Source organism: Ixodes scapularis, unplaced genomic scaffold (genome assembly GCF_016920785.2).
Source record: "Ixodes scapularis isolate PalLabHiFi unplaced genomic scaffold, ASM1692078v2 ptg000120l_1___fragment_3__unscaffolded, whole genome shotgun sequence".
Taxonomy (NCBI): Eukaryota; Metazoa; Arthropoda; class Arachnida; order Ixodida; family Ixodidae; genus Ixodes; species Ixodes scapularis.
Window position 1 is genome coordinate 404343 of NW_024609918.1, and position 13446 is coordinate 417788.

Sequence of the window (13446 nt, forward strand, 5' to 3'; positions counted from 1 at the left end):
AGCGGTTCGCGTTCTTAAAATAGTTGTGGCTATTCCAAAATCAGCCTGTGTTGTTTTATTTCGCTAAATGATCAACTAGCATATACTTTTTTCGTTACTTAAATAGCAGTTGAGTCAGCCGGCAGTTGCCTCAACTACTGCGTGTATTGTGGCAGGAGAGCACGTTTTATTTATTATTTCAGACTTCCACTCATGGTCGCTAAAGGTCTACACCAGTACGAACTCTGTATAGTAAAAAAAGGTACAGCAACCGGATTTACTTTTCGCCAAAGAGACCGGCCAATCTGACACAGTTTTCCCTATTTCTTTTTTTATTTGCACGCAGGTAACAGCGCAATTGGACCCTGTGAGTCTCTATATCTAGCATAGTATTACACGACAACTGGTAATGACGCGATTTTAAAATGACGCGATTTTAAACAGAGTTTGCGCGCCAGCGGGACGCTAGCTACAGCCCACTCGGCGGAGCGGACGACGTCCGAGTTTGAGAGGGGGAGGGCATTTTTTTCTCTTTTACCCTCTCTGCTGTGACCCTAATGGAATGATCTATAGCCACCGTAACGGTGTCCTCGGTACGCCCCTCCCAACGTCTCTCCTCCCGCTACCACGAAGCATACGCGAGCAGGCGCAGGTTACCAAGGCAACAATGTTTGAGCGGCCGAGTCGGACGAGCCACGAGCCAACGGCTGCCCCTTTCTCATCCTTCTCCTTTGTACCCGCTCTGTCGTCTGCTGCACCAACGCTTTATCGAACCTGGAGGGGTTAAGCTCGGCTTCGGCGGGAATCTCTCCGATGCGACGTCACGGGGGAGGGGAGGGGCTTCTTTTGACTCCGCCCCGGCGAGTTTCCCACTCCTCCTCTTACATTTCCGACCCTCCCGGCGGACGCGAGTTCCGCAGCGTAGCTCCGATTTGTCCCTACGCTCCGCAGTGAAGGGTTTAATTTTATTTAAATCGGGGTTCGGTGACCGGCCGGGCTAGCGCACGCCAGTTCGGAGCACGTCTAGCGAAAGCTCCGTTGCAAAACCCAGGATCCTGGGTACAATCCGCACCCCTGCCCGTTTCGATATGGATGAGCATTGTACTGGCGTGCGGTCGTGTATCACTACTGCGTGGTGCACGTTAAAGACCCCAGGCTAGCTATTGTACTGCACTGGCTAATTGCATATCTACAGTGTTTAACAGTGTCGCCATGTTCTGGCATGTTCTCCTGTTGTATAAACAACTAACGACAAATTTGTTTGTCAATATACGGTGTGGAGGGAGAAAGATGAGAAAGAAATTACACAGTTGTTAGTCTGCGCCATTCATGTACATTGCTTTTCTTCTATCCTCTGTTTTAGTTTTAATTTTATCAAGTGCGTTTTTCTTGCATCAACGCAGCGCAGCAAGCCATCAAAATAATTGTGAAAGTCTCTAGGTAATGATAAATTCCGTTCCTGGTCGCAGATTGCCGTAAAAACACGTTTGTTTCTAGTATTCACTTTGTAGAATTTGCTAATTTACGACGGGGACAACGGTCCATTCACGGCTCCATCGCCTCAAGCCCGGTTTGCCACGCAGTTCCCATACAAAAATGTCCTATGGTCGGCTGAAGAAAATTCTTTATATGTTCGGCTTTAGCTGTTTTGCTCAATTGGCTAAAAAATTTTCTATGGCTGTCTTTAGCATTTTTTATGACCGCCTTTATGGGCCTTTTTAGCTTTGTCTACGGCCCTATCGCTGTTTAGCCATAGCGCCCTTTAGCTTTTCTAATAATTGGCTAAATACTTCTCTAAGGCTTAGAGAAGACTTTAGCCAACTCTAAAGACTTCTCTAAAGACTTCTCTAAGGCTTTGCCCTCTTTAACCAGCAAACTAAAAAAAAAAAAATACTTTAAGTTTCCCCGACTTGTGAACGCTACATGGTGGATATACATACATCTCTGAACACACAGAATACACAGAACACAAACTGAATACTACCCCACACGACAGCAACTACATATGCTATGTTCGCACTAGCTGTATATATGGCAGTCTAATTTTTGAATCCGACTTTGCCGGTGACCCATCATTTGTCGCAAAAACACGGAGAGGCGGAGCAAATATTACTCGCACTTAATACATTATTTGAATTGAATACACTCCACTCTTAGAGGCTTGCTGGGGTCAAAGTGAGCAAGAAAATTTGCGTTTTTCAAAGCTGCTTTGCTACCTTCGAAAGCCATGTCGGCGGCGCTAGACCACTGCCACTTTTGGCCTTTCACTAGCAGTGCATAAAGCGGAGCTAACAGGGTCGACATGTTCGGCAGGAACTTGCTGTAATACGTTATGAGACCGAGGTATGACCTCAGTTCCGAAACGTTCTGCGGTCTAGGGGCTTGCATGATTGCTTCCATGTTCTCTTCCTTGGGATGAAGACCTGCGGCATCTATTTTGTGACCCAGGTAATTGACCTCTTTCTGACGGAACTTACATTTGTCCCTGTTCAACCTGACCCCGTACTCCCGCAGCCTTTGTAGCACTTGCCGCAGCGTTGACTCGCCATGTTTCTCGGCTACCAGAACGTCGTCCAGGTAAACTTGTACTCCATGGAGATCTTTCAAAATGGACTCGATTCTGCGCTGGAAGACGGCCGGTGCGGATGCGATGCCGAATGGCAATCTATTGTAGCAAAACAACCCCTTGTGCGTGTTGATCACGGCCAACTGTCTCGCGTCTTCGTCAAGGCAAAGCTGGTGATACGCGTTTTTCAAATCCAACGTGCTGAAGACCTCACCGCCACAAAGGGATGCAAATATGTCTTCGATAACAGGCAATGGGTACTGTTCGGTATGGCATGCCGCATTTACCGTGAGCTTGAAATCCCCACAGATTCTGATGTCACCACCCTTTTTAACGACCTTAATTCAACACTCTGAGCAAAGGAAATGTAGATCATTAGCCTAATTAACTAAAATTTATTATCATATTTTAATAAGTTTGATGAATCGTGTTGACAATGAAGTGTTGAAATGCAGTGCACTGGTGGTGAATGAAGTAAATTCAGAAGACAAAATGAAGGAGTCATGTCCGCCTAGCTGGTTATCACACTGATCTCAATGACAATTGCTGGATCGCGCTTGCCGCTCCCGCAAGTGAAGCCACCGGGCGTCACTCGCTTGGGATACGATTTGCCGTTTTTGCTAGCCTTTGCTGCGGTTTTCCAGCGTGCTGACGACACGTTTTCTACTCGTTCGTCGTCATTCGCCGAAGAAGTTTTTTGAAGACTCTGTGTATTGTTGGGACTTGCCGTTGTGAACACGTGGAAAATTTTACGAAAGTGCAGTGTCGCAGGAAAAAGGCACAACGCGTCGAAAGGAAGGGCTGGCGGCGTGTTCAAAGCATCCTTGGCACGCCGAAGTGCCGTGTCTCTGTGCCTTCGCGCGCTTGGATACCGACCAAGAACCGACGCCGTGTGAATGTGTTTAGCGAGTGCAATGTGCGTGAAGCCGTATCAAAAGGTACAACTCGTCGAAAACGTGTCGCCGGTGTCGCGGCGTGATCAAAGCTTCCTTGGCACGCTGAGTGATGCATCTTTGTGCCTTCGCACGCTTGGATACCGGTCAAGAATTGACGCCGCGCCAAAGTTCTGAACGTGTGTCGCGCGTAGATGCCTTTAGATCATTTATATATATCGGCCACGGAGTTCTGGATCATCCAGCTGTTCCGGTGAGTTGCTATCAATAAAAGGGGGAGATCTGTACGTATTCTTATGTTCTATATTAACCATGGCTATGTCCCAAATCTACTCTAATAGATTCCGTGGGAGCACGAATAGGGCAACGTTGTACGTGGAACCAGGAGGGTTTTCGAAAGCAAAAGTACAAGACGGCGAGAATGAAAATCTTTGAAGCGCGGCCGATATGGTCGTGTGCAATCTGTTGACCAATTACAATTAGGCGAGTCGCGTAGGTTGATAATAAGCCAGCACTGATCAGTGATGAGGAGCTGTTGTGCACGGTATTGTGTAAATCGTCTAAGGACGAAAAAAAGACGTACCTTCTCCCCATCCTCCGTCGCTAGTGGACGCTGGATTAAGCTCGTTCCTAAACCGCGAGGGGAAAAGACGCTGATCCAGAGGCACGAACAGCTTCACGCACATTGCACTCGCTGAACACATACACACGGCGTCGGTTCTTGGTCGGTATCCAAGCGTGCGAAGGCACAGAGACACGGCACTTCGCCGTGCCAAGGATGCTTTGAACACGCCGCCAGCCCTTCCTTTCGACGCGTTGTGCCTTTTTCCTGCGACACTGCACTTTCGTAAAATTTTCCACGTGTTCACAACGGAAAGTCTCAACAATACACAGAGTCTTCAAAAAAACTTCTTCGGCGAATGACGACGAACGAGTAGAAAACGTGTCGTCAGCACGCTGGAAAACCGCAACAAAGGCTAGCAAAAACGGCAAATCGTATCCCAAGCGAGTGAAGCCCGGTGGCTTCACTTGCGCTGCAGCGAACAAGCGGGGAAGCGCGATCCAGCAATTGTCATAGAGATCAGTGGGTTATCACAAGACTGAGCGTTTATTCGTCGTCGTCGTCGTTTTGCCTTATTTTTCGGCGCGGCCGATCTTGATAGATCGGCGGTTTAGAGTAAAAGAAGAAAACAAAAACAACTTCGGTCAGCCGCGTGAACCGCAGCGCGTGCAGCGTCATTCGCTCCCCAACACTCCTTTCCCCTTGTAGAAGAGACGTGATGGCGAGCGACGACTTCGCGTTGATCGTCGCGGAGTTGGAGACACGGATGTTGGTACCGCCTCAGGTGGGACGGTCTCGAGAGCGGGGTCTGGCGCGGAAGCCGCCTCAGGTGGGACAGTCTCGGGAGCGGGTGCTGGCGCGGGAGGCTCAGTAGCTGCGTCACCGGGATCACGACGGCGAAGCTGGTCGGCGTGGCGCCGGTGGTCCTTGCCATCGCCTGGGGACTGAACTTGTACCAGGCGGGAACCAGTTGTTGCCTTTACGATTCCGGGGCTCCACTTGTCGCCAGGACCGTAGTTTCGGAACCACACTGGCTGACCTGGGCGAAAGGGACTAGCTTCCGATTGGCTGCAAGGAGTGGGTAATGGAGGCAAGGCGGCGTCCAGACGTGAACGTATATCGTAGCCGAGTAAACGCTGAGATGGGGAACAACCGTCTTTGCCGGGTGTACGACGATACTCATGCAGAAATCGCGCTAGTCGTGTCACCATACTGCCCCTGCTCAGCCGTTGGAGCCCTTCTTTTACAGTGCGGACGGCTCGCTCCGCGAGTCCGTTTGATTGGGGGAAATAGGGAGGCGAGAAAATGTGTCGGATATTGTTCCGCTCGCAAAATCGTTGGAACTCGGCGCTTACGAACTGGGGCCCATTATCGGAAACCACAGTCCGTGGTATTCCGAATCGGCTGAAGATAGAGCGTAACGCGGACGTGGTTGCTTCCCCTGACGTGCACTTGAGTGGAACTGCTTCAATCCACTTGCTATGAGAGTCAACAAGAACTAACAACATGAACCCGTCTATTGGGCCGGCGAAGTCCACGTGCACTCTCGACCATTTCTCGTTCGTCTCCGGCCATGGCACAGGATCTCTGGCCGGTGGGGCTGGAGAAACTTGGGCACATTTCGTGCACTGACTGACCATACGCTCCAGATCTTGGTCGATTCCGGGGTACCATATAATGGACCGAGCTAACGCCTTCATGGCCGATGCGGCGCGGTGGCTTTCATGCAAGAGACCAAGTACAGTCTTCCGAGCCCTTTGCGGTATTACGACTCGAGATCCCCAATATACCAAGCCGTGCGAGGTGGTTAGTTCGCTCCGCCTTTCCAGGAATGGCTTTAGGGTCATTTTCCCGTTATGACTCTTCTGAGGCCAGGACCCACTTTGAACCCACTTTTGGACCTGCCTTAAGTCATTGTCTTCAGCCGTCAGCCGCTGCAGGTCTGCCGTTGAAACGAAGTTTTCATCGAGCTGCTCCATCAGAAGAACATACTCCGACAGCTCCTCGGTTGATGATTCACCTTCCCTTGAGCACGGCAGCCGGCTGAGAGCATCTGCATTCAGGTTCTCAGTTCCTTTTCGGTACACCAGATCGAACGAATAAGCCCGCAGTAGCAACGACCAACGCTGTATGCGAGCGGCGGCCATCGATGGGATTGGCCGATCCGGACGAAAAAGGCCAATCAACGGCTTGTGATCGGTGACCAACGTGAAATGGCGGCCCAGCAAGTACTGCCGGAACTTCGTTACTCCAAAAACCAGAGCTAAAGCCTCCCTTTCGAGATGAGCGTAATTACGCTCGGCTACGGATAGCGTACGTGAACGAAACCCGATCGGTCGATACTCGCTTCCAACCTTAATGGACAATACCGCCCCAATGCCATAAGGCGAGGCGTCACACTCCACTCTTAGAGGCTTGCTGGGGTCAAAGTGAGCAAGAAAATTTGCGTTTTTCAAAGCTGCTTTGCTACCTTCGAAAGCCATGTCGGCGGCGCTAGACCACTGCCACTTTTGGCCTTTCACTAGCAGTGCATAAAGCGGAGCTAACAGGGTCGACATGTTCGGCAGGAACTTGCTGTAATACGTTATGAGACCGAGGTATGACCTCAGTTCCGAAACGTTCTGCGGTCTAGGGGCTTGCATGATTGCTTCCATGTTCTCTTCCTTGGGATGAAGACCTGCGGCATCTATTTTGTGACCCAGGTAATTGACCTCTTTCTGACGGAACTTACATTTGTCCCTGTTCAACCTGACCCCGTACTCCCGCAGCCTTTGTAGCACTTGCCGCAGCGTTGACTCGCCATGTTTCTCGGCTACCAGAACGTCGTCCAGGTAAACTTGTACTCCATGGAGATCTTTCAAAATGGACTCGATTCTGCGCTGGAAGACGGCCGGTGCGGATGCGATGCCGAATGGCAATCTATTGTAGCAAAACAACCCCTTGTGCGTGTTGATCACGGCCAACTGTCTCGCGTCTTCGTCAAGGCAAAGCTGGTGATACGCGTTTTTCAAATCCAACGTGCTGAAGACCTCACCGCCACAAAGGGATGCAAATATGTCTTCGATAACAGGCAATGGGTACTGTTCGGTATGGCATGCCGCATTTACCGTGAGCTTGAAATCCCCACAGATTCTGATGTCACCACCCTTTTTAACGACCGGCACTATCGGGGCAGCCCAAGCAGAATAGGGCACGGCAGATAACACGCCCTCGGCCACTAAGCGATCCAACTCATTGGATACCTTATCGCGTAGCGCGTAAGGTACAGGCCTTGCTCTCGCGAACCTGGGTTGCGCGTCTGGGCGTACGAGCAGACTCACCGGCGGGCCTTCCACGGTTCCAAGTCCAGGCTCAAACAGATCCGAGAACTCCTCGAGTAGCTTTTGAAGGTTCCGATCGTCCATTGGTGCTCCGGTTCCGGCGGCAGGAGTGGAAGTAGGCGTTCTAGCGCCTGAAAGACTGAGGACAGGAACTCCGCGAGCATTCATGTCAGTAATCAGGTCCCGGCCACACAAAGAAGGACCTGAACAGCCGAGCACAATAAGACTACCCTCTGTAGTCTTGTCCTGGTACTTCACGCGCATGTTCAGCTCGCCTAACACGGGCAATGTTCCAAGGAAACACGACAAACGAACAGACGTTTTCTGAAGTTTCGGCCACGAGTTTCGGTACTTGTGGTAGACGTCTTGGGGAATTGCGCTCACGGGAGACCCTGTGTCCACGAGCATCTTGAGGGGCACGCCGGCCCAAACAAACTTTCGTATTACTGGTTCTACTAAACCAACCAAGTTGTCAGACCTAGCGTGAGAACATTGGAGCGTAAACAAGCTTCCTTCCTCGCCTGATAAGCTGTCGCTGTATTCGACGGCGTTCATTCCAGGTTCGTGGTTGGCTTTGAATCCACGGCCCCCTTTCCTGGGAGTAGTAAGGTCTCGGCAGCACCTGGCAATGTGCCCAACCCGACCACAGTGATGACACGAGGCTCTCTTAAATTTGCACGATTCCGCGTCGTGCGTGGAGCTTCCGCAGCGTGAGCAGGCTAGCGTCGTACGCCTCCGGGAGCTCTGAGGAAGTGGCGATCGGCGATGTGGGCCTTGTGTAACCGCGTTGATATCGGACTCCGGCGTCGGCTTCATGGCTGCGATGTTTACGGTAGCGGATTCCGCGGCGAGCACTATGTCCTCGGCCACTTGTAGCGTTAAGTCTCTTTTCGTGAGCAGCAACTTCCTTACATCTTCGTTGGTGATTCCGCAGACGATGCGATCACGAAGAAGGCGTTCGCGAATGTCCCCGAAGTTGCAGGTCTCGGCTAGACGGCGAATCGCGACGAAGTATTCCGGGACGGTCTCGTCTGGCTTCTGATCTCTTTTAAAAAACTTGAAGCTCTCAGCGATTTCGTTCAGTTTCGGTGCGTAGTACGTTCCTAAGCGCTCCACGACTTCGGTATATGTAAGCGAATTGACCGCTGTCGACGAACTGGACGCTTGCAAGACTTCAATTGTCTTCGAACTTAAGGCGGACACGAGCAACGCTCGTTTCTGCACCGCGTCGGTCACTGCATTCCTCTCGAAGAACGCTTCCAAGCGTGTCAAATAGGTGGTCCACTTATCTGATCCCTCGTTGAACTGGGGAACAGAGAAGGCCATGGTGTGCTTGGTCGAGGTGGGTTGACCGGTTTCAGACATTGGGTTCAGCCTCGTCGCCAATGAAGTAAATTCAGAAGACAAAATGAAGGAGTCATGTCCGCCTAGCTGGTTATCACAAGACTGAGCGTTTATTCGTCGTCGTCGTCGTTTTGCCTTATTTTTCGGCGCGGCCGATCTTGATAGATCGGCGGTTTAGAGTAAAAGAAGAAAACAAAAACAACTTCGGTCAGCCGCGTGAACCGCAGCGCGTGCAGCGTCATTCGCTCCCCAACAGTGAACATTGCAATCAAGCTATTGCTTGATTGCAGTGAAATCTATTTTTAGTTTTGGTAGGGTAATAATTAATTTTAATTGTTACACAAGTATTTCAGTGGACTTTTCAGGCAAACAATATTACTGGTTTTCAAGACTCGTTGCAACAGCAGAGAACATAACTTGGGTCATGCTTTGTCATCGGTATCACAGAAATTTAGTAGTGCTTCAATTTTCTAACCTGGAGCGTTTTTCCTATAAAAAGTAGGTGCCGGGAGTGATAAAGACCCACGGACCATGACTTGGATGTCACAGCAGAGGACTAAAATGACACTCTCTTCGGTGATATAATGCGACCGCTTGAAAACATCAAGTTACCCAAGTCAGAAAGTTCAAAAGCCCGTGTTGAGAGTTTTAGTAGATCGTTTAGCAGACCGCCGCTGCCGCCTCGAGCATGGAAGAGGAATTTTTAGACTCGTTGCCATAAAATTTTCAATGGACGGGTTATTAAAATTTATTGGTTTACTTGTCTTTAGACGCGGGGCCATAAAATTTTGTATAGGCGGGTAAAGAAGATTTATTGCTTCCCTGTCTTTAAACTCAAGGCCATAGAATTTTCTGTAAGCGGATAAACACATTTAATTAATCACAAGTCTTCAGACTCGTGGCCATAAAATTTTCTATAAGCGGGTAAAGAAAATTTATTGGTTCCCAGTCTTTAGACACAGGACCATAGATTGTTCTATAGCTGGCTGTAGCTGTACTTAAGGATTTCTATGGCCGACCATAGAAGGCCATAGGGGTTGATAGCCTGCCAAAGAATTTTTCATAGACCACCATAGACCATTTTTGTATGGGTCAAAACGCGGGGAGCACTATGATTCTGCAATACTCATGGACGATGCTCACGAAATGTCCGCCGGATGGTCCACGAGAAAGGCAAGTGAAAGTGAACGCTATCTTTGGTCCATATCACTGCTATCAATTTCAAACAACCGGTACGCTTTTCTCCAGTGTTTGTCTCCTCTTCGCGGTTCACAGTCCACTGCGGCGGCGGCTCCAATGCTGTAAAAAGGCGCCGGCTTTCGCGACGCCATATCATGCTTTCGCCAGGAAAAAAGGCTAAGATAAACATCTGTTAAGCGGAGCCACCTTCCTCCAGGTGGTGTACACATGCGCGGTTTCCGACAACACACTTTCCCTACACACCGGATGTTGAAAACAAGTCCTGCGAAGCATGCGACATGAGAGTGCCTCTCGATTGCTCCGGACCGCACTCATTTTCTGCGACTGTTATACGAAGACGCACGGAGAATCCTAACTTTAAAACCATCGTCCGCCTTTGTGCCGTCAATTTCGTTTTTAACCACTCGCGAGCATTTTTACACTTTGTAAAATTAATGAATTCGTCATCTATCGGTAGCCTTATTCACAATGCTGCGGCAGCCTTAATTAGGTCATATTTATAGCTTCATAACTTCAAATACACAAAAATAATGCAACACGTTTTTGCAGATTCTGTTAGTGCCTACCATTGGCTTTAATGTGGGAGAGTTAAACAAAAATGAAAGCCGTTTACAACTCCGTGTAACACCGAATTAGAGCGCAGCTCTTGAGGAGGAGTAGGGAAGGGAACTGGGGGGGTGGGTCACGTGACCTTAGGTGGCGGGGGGGGGGGGGTCACGTGACCTTGTGGGAGTCACGTGACCTTGGGGGGTCACGTGACCGACGTCACTGGTTACTTCATCAGTGATGATGACGATACGGATAGCGATGACATCATCAGTGACGTCACTGATGGCGTCATCAGTGATGATGACGATGCGGATGCCGGTGGCGTCATCAGTGACGTCACTGATGACGTCATCAGTGGCGTTGACGTCAACGGGGGGGTCGCGTGACCTCGGGGGTATTCCCAGGTCACGTGACCTGGGTAACCATCGTGACCCTCGTGAGGGTAACCCTAGTAACCCTTGTGAGGGCAACTCTCGTGACCCTCGTGAGGGTAACTCTCATGACCCTCGTGAGGGTGACTCTCGTAACCCTCGTGAGGGTACCTCTCATAACTCTCGTGAGGGTAACTCTCATAACCCTCGTGACCCTCATGAGGGTAGCCCTCGTGACCCTCGTGAGGGTGACCCTTTTGAGGGTAACTAACCCTCGTAGCCCTCATGATCCACGTGAGGGTGACCCTCGTGAGAGTAACCCTCGTAACCCTGACGAGGGTTACGAGGATTACTCGTGGTTACGCCGACGCCGACGGCGACGGCGACGCCGCTCAAGCCGGAACGGGCGCCTAAGAGCTGCGCTCTAAAAAATTGACGATGGCCTTTTTTTAAATGAGTTTCAAAATAATTTGTAATTATTAAAATGACCCCATTTGAGCGTTTATCATAAGAATTATTTCGCTGCCGAGGACAACCATATTCAGCACCAATATTAACAAGATACAGAATAAAGAGCTGGCTAAGTTTGAGAGTTTTGGTATTAATAGATGCGGCGAAACAAATTAATAACATTTAAGTATTTTTCCGGAATGTACCATGTTTGCGAATTTTTTCTAGAAATTAGCAACGCCGATACTTAACGATAGATATTTTGAGTGAATCCTCCTTATACATAGTTTGCGAATAAATATTTCTGGACCAGTAGCCCTGACATATTTTTTGGGAGAGGTGCGCGATATGCCAACTTCGCGCAATTCACGGGAAGCGGTTCACACTGTGTGTGTGCTTGTAATTTTTTATTTCCGCATTTTTTTTTTCTTTTTGCAAAAGAAGTTTCGGTTTTATTCTAATAGGCATTGGGCCTACAAATAGTTTTTTTTTTTTTGTAAAATTTAAAAATGATCACCGGTTATGGTGGCCGAACTAATCTGAAAACACCCTACTAGTGGTACTAGAAGGGTGTTTTCCCCCCACTAGTACCACTAGTAGGGGGAAAACAGGTACCTGCCTTAAAAAATACTTTAAGGTAGGTACCTTAAAGTACTTTTTTCGTGTACCTCATGCATTACTGTGCTGATGGCCAACGTTAATCGCGTTATTAATGTGACGTGGGACGCTAGTGGTTTCACTATGCTGATTCCTTGTGTATAATATAATCTTCACTCTGCTTTGTTGCCTTGTTGTTTTGTTTTCATTAATGGTGCGCTTTGCTTGGCTTGTGCGATCCTCTAATTGCGGCTTCCAGAGTGTGTATATTAGTTCTGCTTTGTTACTGTGCTGTTGTATTTGGCACTCCTACGTTATCTGCCACGGCTGACGTGTTGGGGGAGGGGGGGGGGGGGGGGGGCAGAGACTCTGTGAGGCACTTGTGCCTGTATCTCTCCCCCCATGCGGTAATGTATCCGGAAAACAAGTAAAGAAAAAAAAAAGGTGCAATCTCTAGTAAATGTTAACCGCGCTTTGAACCGGTGTCATGCGCCATCAAGACGACAAAGTTGGCAAGAGCATTGTGGGGCACCCTGGCGGCTCCCCAGCCCAGTTGCCCGACTGCGAGGCAACGGTGCCGAACTTTTCCCGCGTGGCGGCGACGTCACGCCAGCCAGGCCCACATCGCGTGCGCCGCCTTGATAAAGGCCCATACGCACATTCGCGTTTGAACGCGTTTGAGTGCGTTGCACAGTCCTTGCGGCCAGGCGCGGTCGCTTGCGGAGCCACGCGCGCCTCCCCGCAACGCTCGGTACCGCGACGCAAGCGAGTAGAGACTTCGTCCGTGTCGTTCTGTGTTTTGTCCCGTGTCCGTATCCCCAGTCTCGGGTTTACAACTATGCTTAGAGACTTGTTCAACTTTCCGAAGCGTTGCGGTGCGTTCGGAAGCGTTCGACCAATCAGAAGCCGAAAGAGGAGGGGGGAGGGGGGGGGGGGGGGGGGGGGTGACGTGTTCGCTCGCCAAACCCGGCCGACTCGGCGAGACGTATCCGGTTCGCCGGTCGTAGTGCTTGCTTTTTCGTTTTGGGGAGCGGTGGGGACTGTATTCTCCAAGGCTGCGATGGTTGAAGCATGACAAAACGTCGGGGAAGCCGGTGAGATTGTCCCAAGATCGAACACTTCGACGCTGTCGCTGTGCGCCCCCATGTTGCCTTGGATTTCGCTTACTCTTGGTGAGCCACTAGCGACGATAGCGCGTTCTTATTGGCTCTTGACTGCGGCTGACTGCGTGTCAACGCATCTCTGCGTACAAGTTTGGCGCAAGCGGTCTTCGCAACGCAACGCGTCCGCTTGCCGGTACGGAACGCACCGCGCTCAAACGCAAATATGCGTATGGGCGTTAAGGCGCATCAGAGGCGGCGCACAGGGAGTCGCTGCCTGGACTCAGGCGCCGCTGGTAACCATGTTAATCGTCTCGTCCATGTCCCATTAAATGTAGTTTGTTTTTGTTGAAACCGTTGGCTCCATGTTATTCCTCCGGGTCGGGTATTCAGCAAGGCAAACCGACCACAGCATCTACTACACTCATAAACTCTGCCTCGTGGAATAGAAAGCCTTTAAAATGAGCCGTAAACTTATTTATCAGCTGCTTTGGTGAAATAACTGACGGGATGGG